Source organism: Herpailurus yagouaroundi, unplaced genomic scaffold (assembly GCF_014898765.1).
Source record: "Herpailurus yagouaroundi ecotype Mexico unplaced genomic scaffold, PumYag 185, whole genome shotgun sequence".
Classification (NCBI taxonomy): domain Eukaryota; kingdom Metazoa; phylum Chordata; class Mammalia; order Carnivora; family Felidae; genus Herpailurus; species Herpailurus yagouaroundi.
Genome location: NW_024412416.1, coordinates 3,613,498 through 3,621,083, shown reverse-complemented (window position 1 = coordinate 3,621,083; position 7,586 = coordinate 3,613,498). Strand labels below are relative to the sequence as shown.

General features: G+C 51.4%; 1 long non-coding RNA gene across 1 annotated transcript; it reads left to right on the top strand.

The window, feature by feature from the left end:
* The first annotated feature begins 1,451 nt into the window (after positions 1-1,451).
* LOC121042312 (uncharacterized) lies at positions 1,452-7,259 on the top strand. The gene is made up of 3 exons (XR_005796101.1): positions 1,452-1,718; positions 4,583-4,642; positions 6,325-7,259. It is a non-coding gene; the product is annotated as an uncharacterized LOC121042312 (long non-coding RNA).
* The last annotated feature ends 327 nt before the right edge of the window (positions 7,260-7,586 follow it).

Sequence of the window (7,586 nt, the reverse complement as noted above, 5' to 3'; positions counted from 1 at the left end):
TGTCCCGCGTCCACAGTGTCGAGCCTCAGCTGGGCCCCAGCTCTGCCTTGCAGTCAGGCCGCCTCCCACTCCCAATCCCATAACAGCCATTTCAAACCCCCATCTCCTTCCTCCTCCACCCCATCGCCAAGATAACCTTCCCTTCTAGCTCAAGAAACAATAGAAGCCCTGTTGGATCTTTCTCAACTTCTGTACCCACCAACCTTCCCTCCTTGAGGAAAAACAATCGCCAACGTTTGCTGAGTCCTCACCGTGTGCCAGGCACTGTTTTAGCCACTATACGTGCGGTCTGTCCTCACAACAACTTTGTGGAGCTGGTCCTCTTATCCCCAGATAACAGCAAAAGAAACCGGAAGCCAGGTTACGTAGTTTGTCCAAAGTCACACTGCTAATAATGGCGGAAAAGTGTGACTGGACTCCCGGGCAGTGCCTTGAGAGTTCAAGTTCCTGACCACTCACTCTTGTGTGTAACTCTTTTCAGTCTTGCTGTGCGTTAGCACGTGGGGAGTGCGGATTACCGCGGCTTTAATCTTTGTTCTCTGGTGTGGTAGGAAAATCATTCCCTTTTTCATTTATTCCCCAAATACTGGAGCCCCTCTTATGTGCCAGCCACGGTGCTGGGGATCCAGCAGGAGGCGAAACCAGACACAATCTCCATCCTGCCAAAGCTGATGGTCTGTTGGGGCCAACAGACATTGACCAAAGGATCGTATCGCCAACAAGCACAAAACCACATCCCAAGCAGATATCCCAAAGGACAGGAACGTGGCTCTGTGGGAGTGGCCAGTCAAGGCTTGAGCAGCGGGGGTGGGGGCGCAGGGGGAGAGCCTTCCTGAGAAAACGGCCAATGAGCTAAGGACCTAAGACCGAAGGTGAGGAGGAATCAACAGGCAGGATCCAGGCGAGGGCAGGGTATGTCCCAGTGTTCCCTCCACGTTTAGTGACATGCCGGGAGAGGCCTCCAGGCAGACGCAGACACAGGACTGTCTGGGACCCCCCACCAAGCTCAGCCCACGGCTGCCCCAAGCCGTGGTCAGGAGTCATGAGTCGGATCTGCAAGGTGTGGGACGAGGAGGTGATCTCCCTGTCCAGTAGTGTCATTAGTGACTGCAGCTGTCGGCCCCGCGACTTGTACCCGTATATGAGGCCACATGACCTCATCTGTCCACAGACTCTCCTGACTTCCAAAATGTTAACTGTTACATTTTTTAAAAATGTTGGTTTAATTTTGAGAGAGAGAAAGAGAGAGAGAGCACACACAAGTGGGGGAGGGACAGAGACAGAGGGAGACGCAGAACCGGAAGCAGGCTCCAGGCCTGACAGCTGTCAGCCCGGAGCTCAACGCGGGGCTCGAACTCACGGACCGCGAGATCATGACCTGAGCTGAAGTTGGATGCTTAACCGACTGAGCCCCCAGGTGCCCCAAAATGCTAAGAACTCTTATTGGAGAGTCATGATGATTCTCTGTGGGGGGAGGAGGGATGTCAGGGTCTAAAGCAAACCTGGCTTTCATCCACGTTTGGGGAAGACCATCCATTCCCTTGTTGTCATGTTTTCTAGTGCAGGAACTTCTTGCCTCTAATCCTGATCCTTACTCTCTTCATAGGAATGGACCGAGTTACTGGATCAAAAAGAGGCTGACATACGCTGGTTCACATTTGGAGGAATGTGAACTCTCCTTCCCTCTACCTGGGACAGGTGCCAGGCTGCCATCCTGGGTGAGTATACGTCGATTACTGACCTGAACTTTTCCCCACGTGGGCTGTCCCGACGCCTGTCCAGGGGCAACACGGAGGGGCACGTACGTAGCCAGGGCTGGTGAGCCCTTTTGGCCAGGCGTCTCAAGACGCATTTTCCAATCAGCTCGTTAATTACAAAGCTGATGGGTTAAATCTCCACCCATCTGTTTCACATGTCTTCTATTTATCAATTGGTTCCATATTTGGGAGATGGAAAAAAAAAAAAAAGGAGCATTATTTATCCATCGCCCTCCCCACCCCAACCCACCTGTAGGACACATATTGAGAGTATTTTCCCTGCTTAAGGCTCTGGGGTCCTAAATCAACTTCTGTAACGAAATGCAGGTGAAGATCTCTTAGAACCCAAGGATCAATGCCCACTCCCTTCCTCCACCCCCTGCTTGGGAGGTGATGGGGGATCTGAGATGGGAAACCCCGAGACAACAGTTCAAGCCTCCGACGTTATGTCTGAAGCTATTTGCCAGGGCACCCTCAGTTAACCACCACCAGCAACACACAGGCCGTCTCCCCATGATTCACGATGTTGGATCATCTGGGCCTCTTCAGCCCTCTATTAACACAACTACTTGGGAGATGTTTCCTGTGGCCAAGAGGCCAAACCAAAGGCGTCCCAGGGTCCCTCGAGGGCACTGGAGGCGGGGGGAGACCCTTGCCCTCGTCGTGGGTCCTGCCTCGCATCTGTCAGTAGGCGACAGAGTTCTCACAGGTCATCTGGTCCCACGGCAGAGGGAGGGGCTGGCGCTAGGGTCAGCCGCTGTTCTGGGGACAGCGGCGGCCGGGGGAGGAGAACAAGGGGTGACCCCTGAACAGAACCTTTACGTAAGGGAGTAGGCACTCAGGGGGTGCTGTGGAGAGACAAAGGGCAGTTGTCCATCATCAGAGTCACCAGGTGGAGACAGGGTCGTCGGCTAGGGGGTGGGAACGGTACTGAAACCTCAAAAGGGGCTGGTTGACATCATCGTCTCTGGGCCCCCCTTTGCCAGTCTGCATTTTGCCAGTGGGAGAGGTGGGGGGGGGGACTGAAGAGAGGTGGAGGGCGGGCACTGAAGACGACTGACCTGAGTCAGGGCTGCCTGTCTGGGAAAACCCATCAATGTGGAAGTGGATTCTTGGTGATCTTTAAAGGCTTTGTGTTTGCACAGCTGGCAAGGGCGGGCCCATAGCAGCAACAGCGGCTGGCATTTTTGAGACCTTAAAAGTATGCTAAGCATCATGCTAAGCCATTACATTCCGGAACGCTTCCCCTGGGGAATAGCAGAGGGAGAGAAGGGGCGAGGCTAAGGTTTGGCTGAAAGCGCACTTTTAGGAGGAAGGTCTGGCCTCTGCCTAGGGTGCCAGGGGCAGCCCGGCACTAACTCATGAGAAACATCCTAACAGCCACTGTCTGAGGCTGCATGGCAGCCTGGGGACTGTCTGGCAGGGAAGTGTGACTGGAGGACACCAGGTGGTGAGCGGGCGGGTAGAGGCATCCACGGAGGCCTGCCAGCCCTCTGCTCCACCATCCTGGGGGCCCCAGCATCTCCTCTACCCTGTGCCCTCCCACAAGGGACAGGGGGCTCGCTGCCACCTCCTGGCCTCAGCTTGGGGCAGCTCTCCCATCTCAGAGGAAGGGCAGTCCCACCCCCACCCGTGTTTGCAAACGCAGACTTGAGAAGGAGCAGGTTCCTGGACCTCTCTGCACACCTCCCCTACCATGAGGCCGGCTGATAATCCCAGGACTCCCACAGCCTTTGACCTCCTCTTCGCAAGAGAAACGACAGCCCCTCTCTCCTGCCCCTGCTCTGGAGGAAACACGACCTGGTGTTTCTGGAATCCTAACAGGCACACGTAGGCCCAAGCTCAGGTTCAGGAATGGGCTCCTCCTCTCAGCCAGAGAAGATAAAAGAACCAGGACCTAGAGGGGCAAATATTCCTGTGGACGCTCACGTCTTCCCTCGGCTTTATTTATTTTAAGAATAGTTATCTTGGACCCCCAGAGTTTACAGTGTTTCAGTCGGCTGCAGGGCTCTGACGCGGAGCCTGGTGTGCAAAGCACACACACGAGGGGGGAGGCTGCCTGCAGAGGGGGGAGGTCATTTTAAGAGTTTTAGGGAAAAGGTAGAGCCTAAGCCTTCTGAAACCTTAATCATCATTTATGGCTGGGATGCTGATGTGCCCGAGAAGCATCAGGGCTGCTGCTAGCAAACAAAACCAAATTTATAAGCAAACAGGGCACTGCCACGGCCGTGTCAAATACTGGGCAAATTAACGTATTGTTAAGTCTTGAATATCGCAGGCCTTAGCCAAGCCTCTCCCTCTTTTTCTCCGTCCCCCAGACTCCATTCAGTCCCTTTACAGTATTTGAGAAGGAAGCACTCCTAAGCCCAGAGAGTCTGGGTTCTCTATTTTAGCTTCTTGAATTTAAAGTTAAGTATGTGATTTGTTCAGCAGTAGTCTTTGACGGGGATGTTTATCTTGTCTGAGAAATGTTTGGAAGTATGAAATATCCTAGTCATACTCAAAAGTCAACTTGGCCTGCTTCTCTTCCAGGAAAGGAACCCCCTCTGCATAAGGAAAGGAACCCCCTCTGTATAAGCTCTGTTCCAGGTCGAAACACAGAAAACCCAACCGAAAGTAGGCCAAACAATAAAGGGTTTTATTGGCTTTTGTAACTGGAAGCCGAGAAGTAGTTGGGTGGGCTTCAGGGTTGGTTTGATCCAGCAGTTTAGTGAGGAACTTAAGGATGGTAATTTTTTGCTATCTTTATGCTCTTGACTTCACCCTCTCTGAAAGCTTCATTCTGAAGCTAGTCTCCCTCATGATGACAGTTCCTGACTTCACAGGTGCACACCATGCCCTCCAGAAGATCAGAGAGTGTCCTTGCCTACAGTGCTCTTGGAAAGGTGAGCATTTTTATTTTTTGGAAGTGCTTCATCTCATCGTCCAGAGAACTAAATTGGGTCACAAGCTCATGGGAGAGTGCTATGGACTGAGTAGTTCAGGCAATCATAATGACAAAGGATTTGTGATTGTCCTGGTTGGCTTAGACCAAAAAGAACTCGCTCTTGGAGCACTCCTATCACACGTGCTACACCGTGGGGTGTGGGTAAGGGGTGGACGTTGCGGACATTGCCACACAGTCCACCCCATTCTCCCTAGCACTGCCACCATCTTTGGCAAGGAGTTACTCAGCTTTCGTCTCACGGGTGGAAAGCACATCACTGCTGGGACAGCTCATGCTGTGGTAGGTCAGCTGCGACATGGTCCCTTCTTGTGTGGAATATGGCTGCCTCAACCTTCTCGCATCTCTACCTTCTGGACCGTCAGAGAACAAAGCCAGCTCCCCATTTTCATTGGCCCTTCTTTCTTCTGAGCAGAGGAGCCGGGGAGATACTGATTTTTCAGGGACTAGGAGGAAAACAAGTTAACTGTCCTTCCTTCCACGCTTTTATCAGGGTTCTGCCTTAAGAAGGCAACTCTTGGGCGCCTGGGTGGCGCAGTCGGTTAAGCGTCCGACTTCAGCCAGGTCACGATCTCGCGGTCCGTGAGTTCGAGCCCCGCGTCGGGCTCTGGGCTGATGGCTCAGAGCCTGGAGCCTGTTTCCGATTCTGTGTCTCCCTCTCTCTCTGCCCCTCCCCCGTTCATGCTCTGTCTCTCTCTGTCCCAAAAATAAATAAACGTTAAAAAAAAAATTAAAAAAAAAAAAAAAAAAGAAGGCAACTCTTGGGGCTGTGTCTTACACCAGCACCCGTGGCAAAGGAGGCATAGTAATGAGACTCTAAAAGAGGAGGGGGGAGATCTTGAAGATGCTTGCCTTGGGGTGATCCTGTGGGTTCCTCAAGCAGTAGCCCTGCTTCTGGTAGGTCTTGTCCATGTCTATGGATGGTATGCAGTTCCTCTCCCAGAGCCAATTTGGGGAGCACGGAATGTGGTTCATTCAGAGACTACAATTACTCCCGATGGTCACGTTTCACCTGGCCTTGTGGGTGCCACACAGACAGGTCTTTGTAATATTCTCGTCACTACAATTTCAGCAATAAAATAAGTTACTTCTTGCCCTCCCCGATCAACCCCCTGGCCTAAAAGCACGTCTTGCCCCAGAGGCTAATACCGAAGACGGCAATGAAGCCACATGGAAATAATGACGTGGGTAAACTTCTTTTCCAATCTTTGCTCCCCATTTCTTTTTCATGTCTTATTGCATAAAAGAACCTTTCTATGTTAATAACGATGGTAACGACTAGACAGTAGGCTCCCTGAGAGCAGACATCACTTTTATACGGCTTTGTATGCCAGCACCAAGCACCTGGGATATACCTGAGACCGTGTGCACACAGACAATGATGAGACCAAGTATAAAAAACAGAACTGTGACTTCCATCCTGCAGCAACGCACCCAGGAAACCAATCATTCTATCTGCAGTAATTAGTCTAGGAAGCTGCTAGAAGCCAGACATGCAGGAGGCCAGACTGCTGAGTCTAGCAGCAATCCAGGAAGCTAAGCTCTTTCACAATCAGCCCCGAATGGCCAGACTTCACGAATAACTAAGAGCTTCCTTACATTTTGTCTTTGTTTCCAACTTAGGACCAACCAGAGCCAGCCAGATACGACCCCTAACCGATCACATCGGATGTCCTGCTTCTGGTTAGTTCACCTGCCGCCTCCCCACTCCCAGCAGCCTCCGGTCGGGCCACACCTGAAGCCTCGCCTTTCTCCACGGTAAATCTTGCTCCCTGCCCTGCCTGCCTTCGAGTCTCTGCCCCGATGCAAGTGACGGGGATGGACTCCCGTTCTACAGCGGGTTCAGAATAGATTTTGCTTGTGTTATTTGGATTTGGTTTATTTCTACGTAGTCGGTTCTCAATAATTGTTGCGTGGAGGAAGAAAAGGATTAAAGATGTTGAGGAAATCTATATGGAATACAATTATCCCCAGCTTTACTGAGCTACAACTGCCACCATGTTGTGTAAGTTTAAGGTGATTTGCGACACGCACAGCTACATAATTTTTATTCGCCAAGCACATGTAACGAAGCTGGGAAAAATCCACATTAAAAAAAAAAAGAGCAAAGGAAGGAAGTAGGGAATCTGTTGTTTCTTTGTGCAGAGGGACTACTAGATTTTTGCCGTTGGACATAGTTTTCTCCGTTAAAACCAATCAGGCTGAGAAAAGAAAATTCAACATCTCACGTGACTGAACCATGAGGTTAAAATGTGGGTTCTGATCCAGTAGGTCTGGGGTGGGGCCTGAGGTCCTGCGTTGTGACAAGGTTCCGCAGGGAGCCGGTGCTGCTGGCTTATCCCGCACCCAACGCAGCCAGAGCTTCGAGGTCTGGGAGGTAACTCCAGGCGGACCGCACCATTTCCGTCCCCAGCATCTCAAAACCAAGATGGACAGCCTACGTCTCAGATAGAGAAACTGCATGTGACGGTCCCCGGTGGAAGTCAATTCCTCTACAGGTTACCAAGAACACAGAAAACAATGTATATTTTGATTCCAATTAAAAAAAGGGAATGATGTTCCCCGGCAGCCTTCCTGTTCAGAAACAAAAACTCCTCCTCATGCTTTGATTGAAGGTGAGGTGCTTTCTTAATCTGGACTTATTGACTGGACAGCTGGGCAAATCCCGCTGCGGCAAATTATTGCCAAATGTTGCGGAATCTCCCTTGCCATGCTGGTTCGACGGTTTGGTTGGAATTCTGAGCTAGGGGGAGAAGGATATTTGGGAAATTATTTTGCCTCGCTGAACGTGACAGACCCTGGGACTCGTGTGTGATGATTACCAAAACCAGTACTCACGAGCGCTTTCCCAAATCAGGACTCATTCCCCTGAGCCGACTCTTTAC